This window comes from Caretta caretta, chromosome 20, assembly GCF_965140235.1.
Source record: "Caretta caretta isolate rCarCar2 chromosome 20, rCarCar1.hap1, whole genome shotgun sequence".
NCBI lineage: Eukaryota > Metazoa > Chordata > Testudines > Cheloniidae > Caretta > Caretta caretta.
In genome coordinates this window covers 9,983,005-10,002,281 of record NC_134225.1, presented here as the reverse complement: position 1 = coordinate 10,002,281, position 19,277 = coordinate 9,983,005, and the positions used below count along the sequence as shown (strand labels likewise).

Here is a 19,277-nt window from a genome sequence, read left to right as displayed (position 1 = left end):
TCAGCTATGCTCCATCCAGAGCTGTCTGCATTTCAATGCCAGGTGAGTGATCCCTGTATTGTGTTGTGGGGGGGAGGGATAGCTCAGTGGTTTGAGCATTGACCTGCTAAACCTGCAAGAACAATGGCTACACTCTTTCACGGTAAACCTTGCTGTTAACATTACATACACAGCACATGTGCTTTCGTTCCAAGGTCGCATTTTGCCTCCCCCCACCACGTGGCTAGACCCTCCCCGTGGCTAACAGCGGGGAACATTCCTGTTCAGCCATAGGCAAACAGCCCAGCAGGAATGGGCACCTCTCAATGTCCCCTAAAGAAAAGCACCCTATTTCAACCAGGTGACCATGAATGATATCACGCTCCTGAGGATAACACAGAGAGATAAAGAAGGGATGTTGTTTGAATGCCAGCAAACATACACTGCAATGCTTTGTTCTACAATGATTCCCGAGTATGTGCTACTGGCCTGGTGTGGTAAAGTGTCCTACCATGGTGGACAGAATAAGGCTGCCCTCCCCAGAAACCTTTTGCAAAGGCTTTGGGAGTACATCCAGGAGAGCCGCAAATGCCAGGGCAAATTAATCATTACACATGCTTGCTTTTAAACCATGTATGCTATTTTAAAAGGTACACTCACCAGAGGTCTCTTCTCCTCCTGGCGGGTCTGGGAGGCAGCCTTGGGTGGGTTCGGGGGGTACTGGCTCCAGGTCCAGGGTGAGAAACAGTTCCTGGCTGTTGGGAAAACCGGTTTCTCCACTTGCTTGCTGTGAGTTATGTACAACTTCATCATCATCATCTTCCTCGTCCCCAAAACCTGCTTCTGTGTTGCCTCCATCTCCATTGAAGGATCAAACAACACGGCTGGGGTAGTGGTGGCTGAACCCCCTAAAATGGCATGCAGCTCATCATAGAAGTGGCATGTTTGGGGCTCTGACCTGGAGCAGCCGTTTGCCTCTCTGGTTTTCTGGTAGGCTTGCCTCAGCTCCTTAAGTTTCACGTGGCATTGCTTCGGGTCCCTGTTATGGCCTCTGTCCTTCATGCCCTGGGAGATTTTGACAAAGGTTTTGGCATTTCGAAAACTGGAATGGAGTTCTGATAGCACGGATTCCTCTCCCCATACAGAGATCAGATCAGGTACCTCCCGTTCGGTCCATGCTGGAGCTCTTTTGCGATTCTGGGACTCCATCATGGTCACCTCTGCTGATGAGCTCTGGCCAGCGTGGCAAGCTGCCGGTGACCATGCAAACAGGAAATTCAAATTCAAAAGTTTGCGGGTCTTTTCCTGTCTACCTGGCCAGTGCATCTGAGTTGAGAGTGCTGTCCAGAGCGGTCACAACGGAGCACTCTGGGATAGCTCCCGGAGGCCAATACCGTCTAATTGCGTCCGTAGTACCCCAAATTCAACCCGGCAAGGCTGATTTAAGTGCTAATCCCCTTGTCTGGGGTGGAGTACGGAAATCGATTTTAAGAGCCCTTTAAGTCAAAAAAAAGGGCTTCATCGTGTGGACGGGTGCAGGGTTAAATCGATTTAACACGGCTAAATTTGACCTCAACTCCTAGTGTGGACCAGGGCCTAGTGTGGTTGCAGTTCTACATCTTTATACCCGTGAAGCTTATTCCGCTTCTCCTATAGGAATAGCGATCCCAGGACTAGCACTCCTACACCAGCATAACTGCCTCAACACGAGAGTGCCTCACTTTCACTGTACTGGTCTAGCCAGTGGCTCAACCCTTCTATCGGATGCCTTGGCTTCTGACTCTGAAAACATGGTCGTCATCTTCTGTAACCTTGACATAACGCAAGCATAGCATGTGACATTACAGCAGGACCTGCTGTTTATAAATGTAGTACCTTCCCCACCTGTATGGTTGTCATTCCTGACTCTCTCTCTCTCTCTCTCTCTCTCTCTCTCTCTCTCTCTTTTCAGGCTCTCTGTGAGGCTCTTGCTATGGGAAGGAGCAGCCTGGAGAAGAGTTGAAGGTTTTAAACTTTGTCAATATTTTTAAACTTGTAGATTCCCTACCATTGGGGTGTCCAGGTGGAAGGGGTGTCAGGGTGGAAGGACTGTCTAGCCTGTGTTATACAGGAAGTCAGACTTGATGGTCCAATGTCCCATTAAATTCTGCGAAATTATGTAACTGGAAAATGGCCCTTCCTGAGACCCTGCACTGGCCTCACCCGGCATCTCGCCAAGCCCAGACCGGCTGTATGTTCGCAGGCACGTTTCTTCCAAACCAGAAGTGGGAAACGTGATAGGCTGTGAGGCCAAGGCCAAGGGAACCATCGAGAGCTCAGCAGGGCTGGACGATCCTCAGGGCTTCCGGAAGAGAGGAAGGAGCAAACCCCTCCCTTATTAGGGAAAATGAGGGCCAGTGAAACATGCCCAGGGCTAGGGAATATAAATGCCAACTCAGGAAAGGTAAGTACACCGTGAGGCGGGGTCTGATCCTATGCAGGGAAGAGCCCTGCTCCAAGAACACAGCCTGTCTTGGGTGAGTAGAGCAGTGCCATCAGCCTGTCCCGCAGTCAGGCAGTGCCCAGCCTCCAGATATGAACTACAGACAACTCAGAGTCCTGGCAGCAAAGCTGAGAGAGAGCATCTCTCTCAACCCCTGTCCTGCGCTGCTCTCCAGATCCCCTCACACACTGACGTTCCTCCTCTCCCATCTCAGCCAAATCCCAGGGGAATCTGTGCTCGGGGCCAGGCTGGGACAGAATCTGTCCTGCAGCTTTTGAGTCATGGGCACAAATCCACTTTCTGCTTAAAAAAGAATTCCAACTTTTCAGTGGCTGGGGCTGAGTCCCAAAGAGCTGAGCAGAAGGGCTGTGAGTTGCAGGCAGGTGGAGATGCTGAAGGGCTGCAAGCCCCAGACCCGGCGCAGACGCTGAAGGGCTGCGAGCCCTGGGCCCAGCCTAGAGGCTGAAGGGTTGCGAGCCCTAGGCCCAGCCTAGAGGGTGAAGGGCTGCGTCTCCCGGGCCCAGCCTAGAGGCTGAAGGGCTGCGAGCCCCGGACCTGGTGCAGCTGTTGAAGGGCTGTGATCCTCGGGCCTGTTGCAGCCAGACATCCTGGGCCCTTTCCAGTGTATCAGGTGGGGGAGAGAAGAGGGGGTGCCACCTCAGTTTGGAAGGGAATTTGTTATTCAAAAGTATCCGCTCAAGATGAAGCAGTCATTGGATTAGGGTTGTTGGCTTGAGCTGCACAGCCTCAATTCTCCCTTCCTTTCTCCATCATCCCCAGGGCTACTGGCTCCGGCGTTGTCTCAAAATTAGGCAAATCATAGATTCATAGATTCCAGTGACAGAAGGGATCATCTAGTCTGGTCTTCTGGATAGCACAGGCCAGAGAGCTTCCCAAAAATAATCCCGAGAGCAGATCTTGTCGGAAAACACCCAATCTGGATTTTAAAATGGTCAGTGATGGAGAATCCTTGGTAAATTTACAATCCTTGGTAAATTATTCCAATGGTTAATTACCGTCACTGTCAATCATTTACATCGTTTTTCCAGTCTGAATTTGTTTAGCTTCAACTTCTATGTTATACCAATCGCCGGTAGATTGAAGAGCCCATTATTAAATATTTGTTCCCCATGTAGGTACTTGGAGACTGTAATCAAATCACCCCTTAACCTTCTCTTTGTTAAGATAAATAGATTGAGCTCCTTGCCTGTATCGCTATAAGTCATGTTTTCCAGTCCTTTAATCATGCTTGTGGCTCTTTTCTGAACTCTCCAATTTATAAACATCCTTTTTGAATTGTGGATACCACAACTGGACACAGTAGGGATCACACTGGTGCCACTACTGAGGTACAGTAACCTCTTTACTCCTACTCGAGATTCCCCTATTTAGGCATCGCAGGATCACTCTAGCTATTTTGGTCACTGTATCACACTGGGAGCTCATGTTCAGCTACTTATTCACTTCTACCCCCAAATCTTTTTCAGAGTCACTGCTTCCCAGGATAGAGTCCCCCATCCTCTAACTAAGGCCTACAGGTTTTGTTCCTGGATGTATGTGTTTACATTAGCCATATTAAAATTAGGGCTGTCAAGCAATTAAAAAAAATTAATTGCGATTAACTGCGCGATTCAAAAAATTAACCGTGCGATTCAAAAAAGAATTACGCAATTAATTGTGCTGTTAAACAACAATAGAATACCATTTCTTTTAAATATTTTTGGATGTTTACTACATTTTCAAATCTATTAATTTCAATTACAACACAGAATAAAGAGTGTACAGTGCTCACTGTATATTTATTTTTGATTACAAATAATTGCATTTTAAAAAACAAAAAAACCCACTATTTTTCAATTCACCTCGTACAAGTACTGTAGTGCAGTCTCTTTACCATGAAAGTTGAGCTTACAATTGTAGAATTATATATATATAAAAAAAAAACTGCGTTCAAAAATAAAACAATGTAAAACTTTAGAGCTTACAAGTCCACTCCTACTTACAGTCCTACTTCTTGGTCAGCCAATCGCTCAGACAAACAAGGTTGGTTACAATTTGCAGAAAATAATGCTGCCTGCTTCTTGTTTACAATGACACCCGAAAGTGAGAACAGGTGTTCGCATGGCACTGTTGTCGCTGGCGTTGAAAGATATTTTCGTGCCAGATACGCTAAAGATTCATATGTCCCTTCATGTTGCAATCACCATTCCAGAGGACATGCTTCCATGCTGATGATGGGCTCTGCTTTTGATAACAATCCAAAGCAGCGTGGACTGATACATGTTCATTTTCATCATCTGAGTCAGATGCCACCAGGAGGTTGATTTTCTTTTTTGGTGGTTTGGGTTCTGTAGTTTCTGTATCAGAGTGTTGCTCTTTTAAGGCTTCTAAAAGCATGCTCCATACCTTGTCCCTCTCAGATTTTGGAAGGCACTTCAGAATTTTAAACCTTGGGTCGAGTGCTGTAGCTATTTTTAGAAATCTCAGATCGGTACCTTCTTTGCGTTTTGTCAAATCTGCAGTGAAATCTTAAAACGAACATGTGCTGGGTCATCATCCGAGACTGCTATAACATGAAATATGTGCAGAATGTGGGTGAAACAGAGTAGGAAACATAGAATTCTCCCCCCAAGGAGTCCAGTCACAAATGTAATTGATGCATTATTTTTTTAATGAGCATCATCAGCATGGAAGCATGTCCTCTGGAATGGTGGCTGAAGCATGAAGGGGAATATGAATGTTTAGCATATTTAGCATGTAAATACCTTGCAACGCTGGCTACAAAAGTTCCATGCATTCTCACTTTCAGGTGACATTGTAAATAAGAAGCAGGCAGCAGTATCTCCCCTCAATGTAAACAAACTTGTTTGTCTGAGCGATTGGCAGAATAAGAAGTAGGTTAGGTAACCAAAAAAAAATCTGCATTTGTAAGTTAGACTTCGAGGTCTAGTGGGTATTCCTGGATCTGTGAGGGAGGGTTGTCTACTGTTTAGATCAGGAGATGGAGAGTCAGGACTCCTCCTGGCTTTGCAGCTGACTCCTTGTGTGACTGAGGGCAATTCCCCGCACCCCCCCGTGCCTCAGTCATACGGGGATAATGACACTGACCCAGCTCCTGGGGGTTGGGGCTGGATTCATTCCAGTCTATACAGCACCTCTGAGGGAGGTGCTAGGAAAGGGCAGGACATAAGTAACCAACAGACACTAATGGGATGCACCATGTGATTCTCTTTCTGTCCCTAGCGCATGTGACTGTGGACCCCAACACAGCCAATGCCTACCTGCTCTTGTCCCGGGATCAGCGGAGCGTGAGGGTGGGCAACAAGAGGCGGGACGTCCCCAGTAACCCCAAGCGGTTTGACACGTGCACCTGCATCCTGGGCCGGCAGCGGTTCACAGCCGGGATGCACTACTGGGAGGTGGAAGTGGGGGACAAACCATGTTGGACACTGGGGGTCTGTGAGGAGTGTGTGAGCAGGCAGGGAATATTCACGCCCTCACCAGCGACTGGTTTTGGGACGGTGTGGCTGCACAATGGGGATGAGTATGCAGCGCTCACTTCCCCCCTGCCCGAGCTTATGCTGAGAGCGAAGCCTCGGCAGATTGGCATCCTCCTGGACTTTGAGGCCGGAGAGGTGTCCTTCTACAACGTGACTGGCAGCTGTCACATCTACACCTTCAGTGGCATCTTCTTGGAGCCCCTGCGGCCATACTTCTACCCGGGGGTGCGGGCAGGCAGCCTGAATGATGCCCCTCTGACCCTCCCACAGGGAACACAGCAGCCATGAGCCAGTCACAGCCGCCTTGGCACCTTGGGCTTTCAGGACTTACCAATGAAAGGCTTTCTTAACAACACATAATTCACCAGCGGAACTTACTGCCACAGGATATTGAGGGGGCCAAATGTCTAGTGGGATTCAAAAAAGGATGAGACATATATATGGATGATCCAAATATCACCAGCTAGAGAGGGCAGGAGACACCAGGACTATAAAACCATCTCCACAGGGCAGGAGCCAGCCACTGACTACAGGGGGGGGCACATTCCCCAAAGAGAAGGTTATTCCATAATTACACACTGCAGGGTCTCTGGTACCTTCCTTGAAGCCTCTGACTATGGAGACAGGATACCTGGCTTTTTGGCGCTGCAGTGAGCTAGCACAGCAAATCCTGTGCTCTCTGGGTGCTGTGAGAGCAAGAAATTGGTCACTAAAGCTGATAATCAGGCACAGAGCAGGAGCACTGACCCACGATAAATGCCCCCACACTGCTAGAGCTTCCTGCACAGCCCCAGTAGGGGAGTCTCCATCCAGCATTGCCATTCCCCAGCACTGGAATGCAGAGTCAGCAGCATCTGCAGGGAGGCCCAGGGAGCAGGAGGGGATGGGTGAGAGGACCTGAGGGCCTTGCTCAGTTTGCAAAGAATCCAGCTGCATCATCTTTCGTAGGTGGTGTGGCTGGTGGAGACCTTGGGTCTCCGGCATGTCATGCTCCTGGCCTCGCCGCTTGGTTCAAGGTAGAGCATTGCTGCCTGTGTCCTGTAACCTCCAGCAGCCAAGCTCCTTGGGGCAGCCATGGAAACATTGCCTTTGGCTACCCTTGTTTTAAAGGGCTCGGGGAGCATGGACACGAGGATGGAGTCGCGTGTCTGTAAAGGGTGGGGCCTGCCAACACGAGCGAGCCAGCTCCAATCGGCAGTTCGCCTCTGACCTATTCCCCCTTCTAGTGAAATACCGAAGCCTTCCTTCTGCTGGATGCTTCTGAGCCCAGCCCAGCCCATGGGCCAGAGCTGTCCACAGCCCTGTGCGTGAGCTGTCCCTGGTCTCACTGACGGTGTGCGTCAGCACGCAAACCCAGTGCAGACTGCAAAGCCTGTTGGCCCATCAACCTCAGCTCTCTAGGTCCTTTTCTCCCACCAATAAACCATGCATTCCAATAGCCTTGTATAAGCTGGCAAAGCATCCCTTGTGACCTGAGAGCTGCTCACCCCCACCTTCTGGGGGAAGGGGGAGAGCTAGGAGATCCAGTCCAGCTGGAGCCGTGGTGCTCTCAGGACTCAGCACTCTCATGGGCCCTTCGTGTTGCATGTGTGATTCAGGGACTACTATGACTGTCTGAGGGAGCTGCCCATTCCCTAGCCCTGTGTGCACCTCTCTGTGATGGGACTTCACCCCAAGAAGCCAATGTGCTGCATGCAGCTAAATAGTCCAGCCCCCCTCCAGCCCCGGTAATGAAGGCAGAGTGAGAGGAATTTCACACACAGAGAACCCCCTAGACTGTTCCGAAGCTAGGCAGAGAGGGTGGGACAAGGGCGTCTCTGAGGCCCTCAGGCTGGGCCTAGCTCACTGCCATGCCCCTCTCAAGGAGTGGTTTTGTCTTCTTGACATATATTCACCCTAACCCAAATCATGACAGGTTTCAGAGTAGCAGCTGTGTTAGTCTGTATTCGGAAAAAGAAAGGGCATACTTATGGCACCGTAGAGACTAACCAATTTATTTGAGCATAAGCATCCGATGAAGTGAGCTTTAGCTTATGCTCAAATAAATTGGTTAGTCTCTAAGGTGCCACAAGTCCTCCTTTTCTTTTTCCTAACCCAAATGTATCCCATTGGCTCCAGCGAGTTCCAAGCTAGGACAAGTTCACCTTGATGTCTTTCTCCAGCGGGCGGATGGTTGCAGAATCTCTCCTGGGTTGCAGAATTGCTCCTAGCCAGGGCTGGCTTTGATGCAGCAGCCTGGGGATGGTGCCCCATCCTAGCTGGGCAGGGCTCATGCCCTCCTTGCCTGGACAATCCCATCGGGCTCCCCTTGAATATGTCCAGGACGCGATGGCTGCAGCCCTGCAGCCACTGTACAGCCATGGGCACAGTAGGCCTGTGTGTGGGTGTTCGTCTGGCTCCAGGGCTGGGGAGGGAGGAGGAGTCCCGGGAAAGAGCAACAGCAAGCCGTTCGCTGAGTAGACAGGACTGGGCTGTCAGCTCCAGGTGCATTCCCAGCTCCGCGGAGAGGGACGTCAAGGCTGGCTGGACTGATCCCTAGATCTAGATCCCTAGAGGGCAGGTGCGTGCAGGGGTCTGGACACAGAGAATGGCCGACACCCTGTTTCCTGGCAACTGATGGCCTGGGCCCTTCCCCCCTGCAAGGTGAGACCTAAGGGTTGGAGAACAAGGGAATCAGGTGCCCTCCTGGCCGGGGAAAGGGACAAAGCCCAGAGGAGGAGGGGCTGGAGGGAGTTTCAGTTTGGGGCTGGCTGGGACATGGAGTGAAGGGCAGACGTGGTTGTCTGGCTCACTGCCCCCCAAAATGGACCCAGCTGAAGGGTCCGGTTCTCGACACCTACAAGCTCTGTATTAGACCATGTTCCTGTCGTCTAATAAACCTTCTGTTTTACTGCGGGAAGCAGCGCGGGGTGAGGGATGTGCTGGCCACGGCTTCCTGCAGCCCCCGTTGCCCTGCAGTGGGGAACTGAGGCCAGTGGGATCCGCGATCGGCCAAAGCTGTGGATGCGACAGGTAAACAAACTGGTCTGGCCCGCCAGGGGGCTTACCCTGGGGGGCTGCATGCCAAACGTTGCCGACCCCGGTGCTACAGCAATCTCCCGTACAGCAATGGCTGTTACAAGACAGCATAAGTTAGAACAACCCAGAGTCTAAAGCTCAGGTGTATTTGAGGATCTGGGCCAGTACTTGGCTGTTTCTATAGTAATGACCCCTGAGCAAGCAGTGTAATGCACATGCTTATCACTGAGCTTGTCCAGAGGCTGCACGTCCATCAGAATGACTAGATGTCCTGATGTGTAATAAAAACACTTGGAGTCATAAAAAATCAACCCAGCCTACTTTACAGGGCCTGAGCCTTCTCTCCCTTACAGCATCTGAGCAGTAGGAGAATGGCTAATACGGGCCACTGTTATGGCTGTTGTATTCTATTTATAAAAGCATAATACTGGCCAGTATTATAGTTCCTGTATTCTGTTATAAAACAAGAACAAAACATAGAAAAATAAAAAATACAAATTACTGTTTTGAATTAATTTGGGGAAAAGAATTTACAGCACAATACAAGAATTTAAAACATTTAAAATATTCCTTTCTTTCTCTCCAGTATTTTCGTCTCTTTTGTTCCAATTTTGGGTAGCGGGAGTGAGTAGTATAAGAGCCCTACCATCAATCAAATGGTAACCCCACCCCTTGACCCCATAAGCCCTGCACACAGGTCACTGGAAGTCCCACCTCTTGGGAGTATTACTTCCAGGGTCAAGGTGGACACATGTCCGGAAGCAAGGTGTGTCATGTGACCCCTGTAAGAACTCCTCCCACTGTCCTCTGCTGATCAGGATGGATTCTGCCCCCACAGGAACGCTTCGAGAGAAGATTTGACCAATCAGGGGGAGTTCCGGGGCTTGTGTGACCCCTCTAAGAACTCCTCCCACTGACCTCGACCAATCAGCAGGGGTTTCAGCCGCTGGGGACCACCCCGAGAGGAGATTTGCCCAATTGGGGGGAATTCTGGGGCAGGGTGACCCGTCAGGAGGTGGCTCGTGTGACCCCTCTAAGAACTCCTCCCACCACCCTCTACCAATCGCGATGGGTTTTGGCCACAGAGGACAGCCCCAAAAGGAGAATCGACCAAAATAGGGTGGGTTCTGGGACGGGCTCAACCACCCAGAAGAGGGTCATGTGACCCCTCTAAGGACTCCTTCCAATGTCCTCTGCCAATCAGAGTGCAGAACCATCACCTCATAAGTCCCAGCGCTGGGAAGAGGAGGCCATCTCTTACCAAGAAGACGTGTTTTAGAAATTGTGGAAAGGCTGAGAGGAAACGTGGACTCCTTTACCACCCCTGTGAGAACTTCAGACTTTGTTTTAGCCCCGAGGACCTTTGGAGTTGTGTGGAGAAAGCGCTACAGCAGCGACAGTTCTGAAGAGGATGAGAGAGAAGCCAAGGGGATTCCTTTGGCCCAGCCATTGATGGATATGCCAGAATCCGAACCTGAAGCCCAACAGCTCATGAGACACCCCGATGAGCATGGTGGCCTCTCGTCATCCGCCACCCTGGAGGAGGAAGGCGATCATGGCTTGGGGGAGGCACTGGCAGACAAGGTGAATGGAAAAGACATAGCTCAGGTACATGAATGATTAAGAAGCGACGGTCGATGATTGGGTGTAATGAGGTTAGGAACCAGGGGTTGTGTAAATCTAAAAACAAGCAGTGGGAACTTACACTTGTTTCTTGTCTGAAAATCTCTCGACAGCTTGACGATGCCTTTCCAGAGGACCCGGAGGCCCTGCATGGCGTTGCATCAATCAGCGAAGGTGAACCAGGCCGGCCTTGTTTTTGCTCAACGCCGCTAGAAATTGTTGAAGATGACTCCGAGGAGGACGGCTATGAGGAGTTTAGGAGGAGGCTTGGCATGGAAGTCGCTGAGCCAGTGCCACATCACGAGCGTAAAAATGTTATGCGGACTATTGTACGCGTTGCTGTTTATGCTGTTCTTCATCACTGTCTTAGGGAAAAGCTTTTTGAAAATGGTGAGGGCCCCAGCCCAATGGCACCATGACTGTGTGACTTGGACTTCAATGGATAGAAACTGCAAGCTCTGAGTTCCCTCCCAGTAACACAATGCAAAACCGGGTCGAGCCCCCACCAGCGGGGCACTGAAGCTCCCCTATGACAAGTTGAAATCACTGAATACTGTGTTAAGTAGTAGTGGGGCCTCAGAGCTGGGACACCATGAACCCAAAGTGACGTCAGCTCTGCAGTCTGTAACCAAACTCCTAATAGAATCAAAATTACCTCTGACATTACACCATGGAGAGAAAGTGCAATGGGTGTTTGGGGCCCTCAGAAGGGGGCTCACATCACTAGGCACAAACCTCCAAACTCTCTCAATTCACTGGGTTTTGGAATCCTTGTCCCTTGCCTAGCGAGTGCTACTTAGTTGATGGCGAGTCCCTCCGTCATAAAAGGCCAAGGACAGTTCCACTGTCCTTGATTCACATAATCAGGATAACAGCACTTTATTCTTCCTGCCCCAATAACAGAGAAACTGGGGATCCCACAGCCGCCAAAGTGACCATTTGGGCTCCTGTGGGCTCAGGCTAGGTGGGGTGAGTGTCCTGTGCAAACGAGATCAGCTCCTGAAGTCCTTTTCCACAACTCACCACCAGATGTCAGGGTAGAGCTCATCCTGCCTCTGCTTACAACACGAAAACAAAACAGGGATGGTTCAGACATGTGTTTGAGTACAATAGAGTTGACTCATCCTGTTGAACTGAATGGTTTTAACCACACCCCCACTGACTAGCGAAGGTAACTGTGATTACTTACCCTTGTTGCTAGAGGGATAAATTTGATGGGTGTGCACCCATAGTAAGGGAGGTGGGTGGGTGAGTTCAGATTAATATGAAATGTAATAAAACCTCAGGAATTCGCAGATGCTATTGGGCAGTTTAAATATAATCCCTGGAGTTGGTAGAGCACTATTGGACAGTGAAAATGACCCAGGAACTGGCAGAACTCGACTGGACAGTTTAAATATGACCCAGGAGTTGTTTGAATGCTATGGGTCATTCTTTCTAGCAATTCAAAGCCATTAAAAGTTTAAAATACTATATTTACCCAAAAAAACCAAAACAACCAACCAAAAAATCCCACCACACACACACACACACACACACGGGTCTAACCCAAAACTGAAATGTTTGAAGGGTTCACAAATCTTCACCATGCTTTAGAACAATCATTTGCTCGAAAGACAAATTTTTAAAAGCTGTGGGTGCTTATTATGGTTGTGATACAACCATTTTATTTCAACCCCCCACCCCAAACTTTAAGCATGAAAGAAACATGTTTAAAAAACAAGCCCCAAAGACATTTACTGAGATCTGCAAAGGGTCCCCACTTGGTACAGTTACATTACGGATTGGCGATTTACTGTTTAATACTGTAAGAAGGCCCTACAGAAAAATGTATTTTAACTAAAAGGAAAAAAATGTGGTCAAAAGCAGCTCGGTTGTGCAGACAGCTTAATTTGTTGGATCATACTAAAGAAGTTCTGTATTAAAATCACAAATGAGTTTGATTCCCCATAGTTTAAATTCCAGGGTATTACTAATTAAGAGGTCTCTTGGGTTTTGGTACTGTTTCTCTCCCTCTCCGTGTGAAAGTTGCAAGCTGCTAATTGTGTTAGTACATCCGAGACAGAGTCTGTTCTCAAAGCAACACTTTGTAACAACAGAAACAGCACACAGAGACTCCCCGCCCTTTTGTTGTATTTATCTGGCTTTGTTAACAATTGTGCTTTAAAATAGAGATAGAGGATGTATGTGGATGGATGCTTGGTGTGGATAATAACTGAATGATCAGGGAGGTGCCAGCCTAAGAATCCAGTGTCCGTCGGCCAAAGAAGGCGTCAACCAGAGGACCCCCGGAGGGCAGACTGGAATCCACCCAACAGCCTCAAGGATGGGAGAACCGAAGAACAAGACGGAGCCGTCAGGAATGTGCCATCTGCTGATTGATTCAGCAACAGCATGATGAAGCAATTCCCATAGGCTGGCATAGGAATAAATTCCTATAAAAATGGACTCTAGAAACGGAAAACTTTGGATTCTGATTCTGCAAACCAACTTCCAGGAGCGTCAGATGTGCATCTGACAAGGCCCTGCTCCCTCCTCGTGTCCAGGCCACCTGGCCAGTGGCTTGGCATGAGCAACTCTAAGGCTGGTAACTATGATAACAACCTTGCAGAACCTCTGTGTGTGTGTGTATGAATGAATGTGTGAATAAATATGAAATTGAATGGAATGTTATAGCTATAACTAACTGCTTACTATGATTCTTTCTGTATTCACAATAAATGTGGCATTTTGCCTTTTCCCTTTTAATAAGATCCTGCTGGTTTTTATTTTATTGGTATAACAAATTCCCCCACCCCAGATCACAAAAGGGAATGTTAGGGAGGGGTGCCTAACGTCCTTAAGTAGCTATTATTTGAGAGTTGTAGCGATCAAATCAACCTGCTAGCTCCTATTTTGAAGTCTGTTTGAAACAAAGGCTTAGGATGGTGTAAAAACCTCATGTATTTTGGAGACTCTTTCAACAGAAACTCTCTTGAATGGCTGCTGGACTGCAAAAGGAGCCATGCTCCCTGTTTTTAACTCTGAAAATATATATTCTATTATATCACTCGTTGGCCATGCTGTCTTAGTACATAATGGTGCCTATGTTTCTTGCAGTGTGATCTGTTTAGCATGGAACCAATCACTTTAAACTGCATTTCATCACCGGGCCAAGGTAAAAACCAATTTAATTGTAGTTTCGCTTAATAACTTCAGGTATTACACAGGTTGGATAGGGATTTGGGGGTAAAACTAACTAACATTTTTGCTTGTTCTTTAATCCAAAGGCCCAAACACACATGGGGGTGGGGTTGGGGGGGGGCGTAACTTTCTGCAATTGGCTTTTAAATGCATGTGGGTTTATTGAAAAGTATTTTGTTGCAAACTGTGTTTTAAACTCTCTCTCTCTCTCTGTGTAAAAAAACATAGGTGTTTTTTTTTTTAAGTATATGGCTGCAAACTGATGGTAATGGTGTGTTTCAAATTAACAGGGTGCTTTTTTCATGTGCAAAATGTGTTTTAAACTGGATTTTAAAAGTTGATTTTAAAAGCAGTTTGGTTCTTATTTTGCAAAATGAGGTGCATTTAAAAAATGTTTGCGGGTTTGTTGTTTTTTGTTTTAAAGTGGTAGAAATAAACTCAACACTCCTGTTTGTTGTACAGCCTGAAATGGATTATTTTATTTTAAAGCTCTGACTTTTTAAATAGAAAAACACCCTAATGAATATTTTATTTTTAAGTTTACAAGACAGTTTCATGTGATTTATAATAATCATAATCATAATCATATTGTCTGCTCCACAGTACGGTCAAAACATGAGAGACCCTTAGACCAGAGGGTAAACAAGCTTAAAAGAAAAAGAAAAGAGACAGCTGAAAAGAAAAATTCACCAGATGGATGGATGAAGCCCAGTAAATATACTGTGTTTGGGAGGTTATGAGGTTTTGTATTTTAAGTAAATACATCGGTGTGGGTGAGAAAGATGGTAAAGTTAAGTTTTGTAATATGTTCCTTCCCCCCTAATCGGGTATGTGCAGTTCTCCTGACAATGCTGTAGTCAGAGCGACAGGGACACCTCCACCAGACCAGCCAAAGAACCAGAAATCTGCTTTGAGACCTTTAACAACTCAAAACAGCACAAGAGTGCAGATGAAGCATCAGGGCAGTCCAAACCTCAAATACGTCAAAGCCAAGGACAAAACAAAAGACTCTGGTAAAAACCAACCACGCAAACACAACTCCAGTTCCTCAGCGGCCACCTCCACACCAAGCCCTGAGAAAACCGTGAGTGAAAACGCCCACCTACGATGCTTCGTTCAGAAGACTGAGGGATGCTGTATCCTCGGGGGTTCTAAAAGAACGGCATTCTAAAAAGGTTTGGGGAAAATATGATGCTTCGTTCAGAATACCAGTGAACGGTGTATCTTCAGGGGGTCTAAAAGAAAGGAGGGCTGGAAAGCACATCAAGAAAGCAAAAGCTTTGGTGGGTGACTTTTTGAAAAATACTTCCATTTTTGGCTCTGCGCAGGCGTGACTAGTTGTGGAAAGGGGCCTGGGTAAAAGGGGCACCCTCAAGGATACACATCAGCTCAGGTGTAAACAAAAGGGGGGACAGCGCTTGGTGGACAAACAAACGGCTGCCAAAAAGTTCCAGGCCAGGGTCGCTGTAAAAATTTTAAAAAGGGCTAAAGAGGTAATGGGGAGGGGGGACAAAAAGAGATGCCCTCGACTGGAGGCTCTCAAACTGGAATGTCTGAAAATGGGGAGGTGGAATCAGACTCTCACACAGAGTCTGGTTTAGAAAATTCCCCAGAGGGCTCTCTAGAATGATGGGTCCCCATTTCCTCCCGATGACCCTCATGGAGGCGCCTCACAGTCTGACTCTCAAATAGCATCTGATGTAGATGGTCCCGTAGAAGAATCCCCAAGTAACCCTGAAAATGCAGAGGTGTGTATGGAGAGAGTGAGAAGTTGGCAACGTGAATTACCTAGATTTGGGGGGTTGGTGTATTGTGAGGAATTTCATTTTGTCAATCTTGAGCGAATAAATTCAGCTCAGCAGGTTGTTGAAGCCATACACAGGGGGATACAGTTAGTTCTCGATGACGTTAATGGTAGGGTAGGCCCTGATGATTATGTTCAGTTACATTTAGAGAGCCGTAATTGAACTAACCCGTTGTTTTCGGTCTGAAGAACTAGGGATGAGCTGTCTGCTGAGGATTTCTTCAATCAGACCTCAAAGCTGCCACAGAGCAATAGAGTTGCATGTCAATGGGACATTGCACCTCGTTGGGACAGTTTTAAAAAAACAGGGGTGGGGGCCGCTCGTAGAGTTTTAAATTCTATCCTCAGTAGTCAAATCATCCATAAAAAAGAGACAATGTTTAGTAGACCTGACTTACACGGCTACCAATCTGTGTTTTGCGCGTGGGCTCTTGGCCGTCATGTCCGACCATAAACCTACGGATGCAGAATCGTTAGCGGGGGCGAGAAAGTTGCATGAGAAACTGGGCTGGTCAGATGAAAAAAAGATGATGCTCAGTGACGTAGCAATGTCTGAACAGCATTTAGGAGTCAACACACAGGTGGTGCTGTATGCGGCGAAAGGGGCTTTTTTTAAACGGGCGGGGGGGCAGTTTACCCCAAGACTTATTTCATCCTGTTGCACGATGAGCATTACTATGGGGTTGTGAAAAAGTTGTTTGGAGCAAAAAATTATGGTGAGTTTTGCCCCACGGTGCACAGTCACGGCCACTCTCGCAGGTACAGCTGCTGCCTCTGCTTGAGCGTAACCTGCTCAGACAGCGTGGACGTGCAGCTGAGGTGTCCTCGCTGTAGACTGTATTGTCAGTCCAGAGAGCGTTTAGACAGACACATCGACTGGGCATCGACAGAACAAGCTGAATGCCTGTCTAAAACATTGTGCGATAAGGGTCAGTCTTACGTGGACAAGTGGCACAGACGTAAAGGGAGGCGCTGTAAGCAGGGTCAGGGTTTGATCGCTGGTGATGTAGACGGTCACCTCGGTTTTATGGACAGCCTTAGAAAGCCCGAATCCTCAGAAAAGTGTATTTGTTATGATTCCAAATACACACAGGAGACTGGGTTGCACACTCCCAATTACATTTTTGCTATGTCCCTCAAGCCGGAAAAGTCCTGGGAATTTAAGGGTGATGAGTGTCTTTCTATGTTTGTTCAGACCTTTATTGGCAAAGAGTTCCGGGTCTACACATTCCAGGCGCACAATTCCAAAGGTTACGATGCATACTTCATCATTAGACAGTTACTGAAGGAAAAGATGTGCCTAGAACTGATCACTCAGGGTAGTAAACTAATGTGTGTGGAAGTTAAGGCCCTGGGCATTCGTTTTATAGACTCTTTAAACTTTTTGCCCATGAAGCTTGGTAAGCTCCTGCAGGTGATGGGGTTTGAAGGGTGCAAAGGGTATTTTCCACATTTTTTGAACACTTTAGAAAATCAAAATGACGTGGGGCCTATGCCCGATGTGGAGCACTATGGTGTAGAAAGCATGATGCCCAGGGAAAAAGCAGAGTTTCTCGACTGGTAGCAGGCCCACAGGTAGGAGACGTTTGACTTGCAGAAAGAGCTCGCATATTACTGTCAGCAGGATGTCAATATTTTGAGACAGCTTTGTATCCTATACAGAAAAGAGATTATGAAAATGATGGAGAAGGGAGATCTAGTAGAGAGAGAACCTGGTAAATTCACTGAGATAAAACTGTGTATAGATCCATTCTGGTACATAACACTGCATCTGCCTGCATGGCTATGTACAGGTTTATGTTTTTGGAGCCTAACACGGTAGCTCTTCTCCCTCCAGACAATGATCACATGCAGAAAAAGATATTCGACCCCATCTATTCAGTGGCTGTTGTATACCTCTCACCAAGAAACTATCCAAATAGGGCATGCTTTACAGGGTGGGGAACTACAGGTAGGCTCCTACTCTTTAGAGGCTTATGCCAGTGTTGACAGGGTACACACAGCCTTAGAGTTTAATGGGTGTTCTTTTCCACGGTTGTGCCACCTGTCATTGTGAAAAAGCACAAAACCCTATGACGGGGACAACTTTTGGGTTTCCTTATTACAAGACGCAGCTCAAGACCGACTATCTGAAATAACTTGGTTTTGTAGTGAGGACTCTTTGGGAGCAAGACTGGGAAGTGATGAAAGAAACAAACAGGGAGCTTGCAGGTATTGAAAATGAGCCCAGTTGCCCAAGCCTCTCGTGCCTAGGGATGCTCTTTTTGGGGGGAGGACAAACGCTATCTGTCTATATTACAAACTTAACTCCGGGGAAGAAATCCACTATTATGATTTTACCAGCTTCTACCCTTTTGTAAAGAAAACCAAAGAATACCCTATCGGACACCCCGATATAGTTTATGACAAATTTGGACCCCTTGCAAATTATTTTGGAATTGCAAAACTTAAAGTGTACCCCACACAAGGCTTCTTTTTCCCATTCTTACCTGTCAGAGTGGGTGGCAAGCTTATGTTCCCGCTATGCCGAACCTGTGCGGAAACCGAGCAGCGGGAGATGTGCATCCATACTGACAAGGAGAGGGCCATCCTGGGGACTTGGTGCACGGTGGAATTGAACGCGGCCATAACGAAGGGGTATGCGGTGGCAAAAATATATGAAATCTGGCTTTTTAATGAAAAATCTGATGAACTCTTTTCAGAGTACATCAAATGACACCTCCGCCAGAAACAAGAGGCTTCAGGGTATCCCAGCTGGTGCACAGATGAAGAAAAACAAAATAAGTACATGAACGATTTCTACCAGAAAGAAGGCGTGCGTTTGTGCCAACACGAGATCAGGTTTAACCCCGCTAAACGCCAAATCGCTAAACTCTTTCTAAATTCCCTCACGAGCGAGATCCCGCCAGATCAACACATCACCAAGTTTGTGTCGGCAGGCCCGAAAACATACCGGTATACAGGTCGGGAGGAAAGGCCTGTATGAAAGTCAAAGGTATTACCCTGAACTAGGCAAACTGTCAAAAGATCAACTTTGACAGTTTGAAAGATCTAGTCCTGGACTATTGCACGGGCCTGCGAGAAAACACCTCAAAAAAGAGAGAGGTGCAGCAGCCCTCTATCGTAAGGAGCAAAAATCAGTGGTAAATAGAGACCAAAACCCTTAAGAAAACACAGAAAGTCATTTACAACAAGAGGGTCCTAGGAGAAGGCTTTAAAACCCTGCCCTACGGATTTTAAAATGGATACGAGGTGGAAACACCCCTTTTCTGCAATTCTCGCGGGGCCTAGCAACTGTGGGAAAAGTTACTTTATAAAAAATGTGTTGGATAATGCCAAACAAAACATTGTCTGTTATGCCTGAGAATATTGGATAACATGGCTATAAAAAGCATTGCAAGATACACATGTCTGGGCTTGTTGAAACACATTTTGAGCAAGGCTAGGCATGCCCAAGAATTTAAATGTATTTTTTAGAAAATTCATCACCATCCGGTCGTTTTGCACTAAGTCGTTAGAATACAATTTTAAAATCCGGTCAAAAGATAAACCCTTGCTCTGATGATGTAAGAAAAACACTCAGTGATAGCCACAGGCGACAGAGCGGGGGTCTTGTAATTGTCTACTGTGAAACACAATGCCTGTGGCATTTTTGTTTAAACATTTCATAATGCTTTTAGGAAACAAC

General features: G+C 47.3%; 1 long non-coding RNA gene across 1 annotated transcript; it reads left to right on the top strand.

The window, feature by feature from the left end:
* Positions 1-12,667: 12,667 nt before the first annotated feature.
* Positions 12,668-18,467, top strand: LOC142069687 (uncharacterized). The gene is made up of 4 exons (XR_012665637.1): positions 12,668-13,189; positions 13,702-13,759; positions 14,389-14,869; positions 18,292-18,467. It is a non-coding gene; the product is annotated as an uncharacterized LOC142069687 (long non-coding RNA).
* Positions 18,468-19,277: the final 810 nt, after the last annotated feature.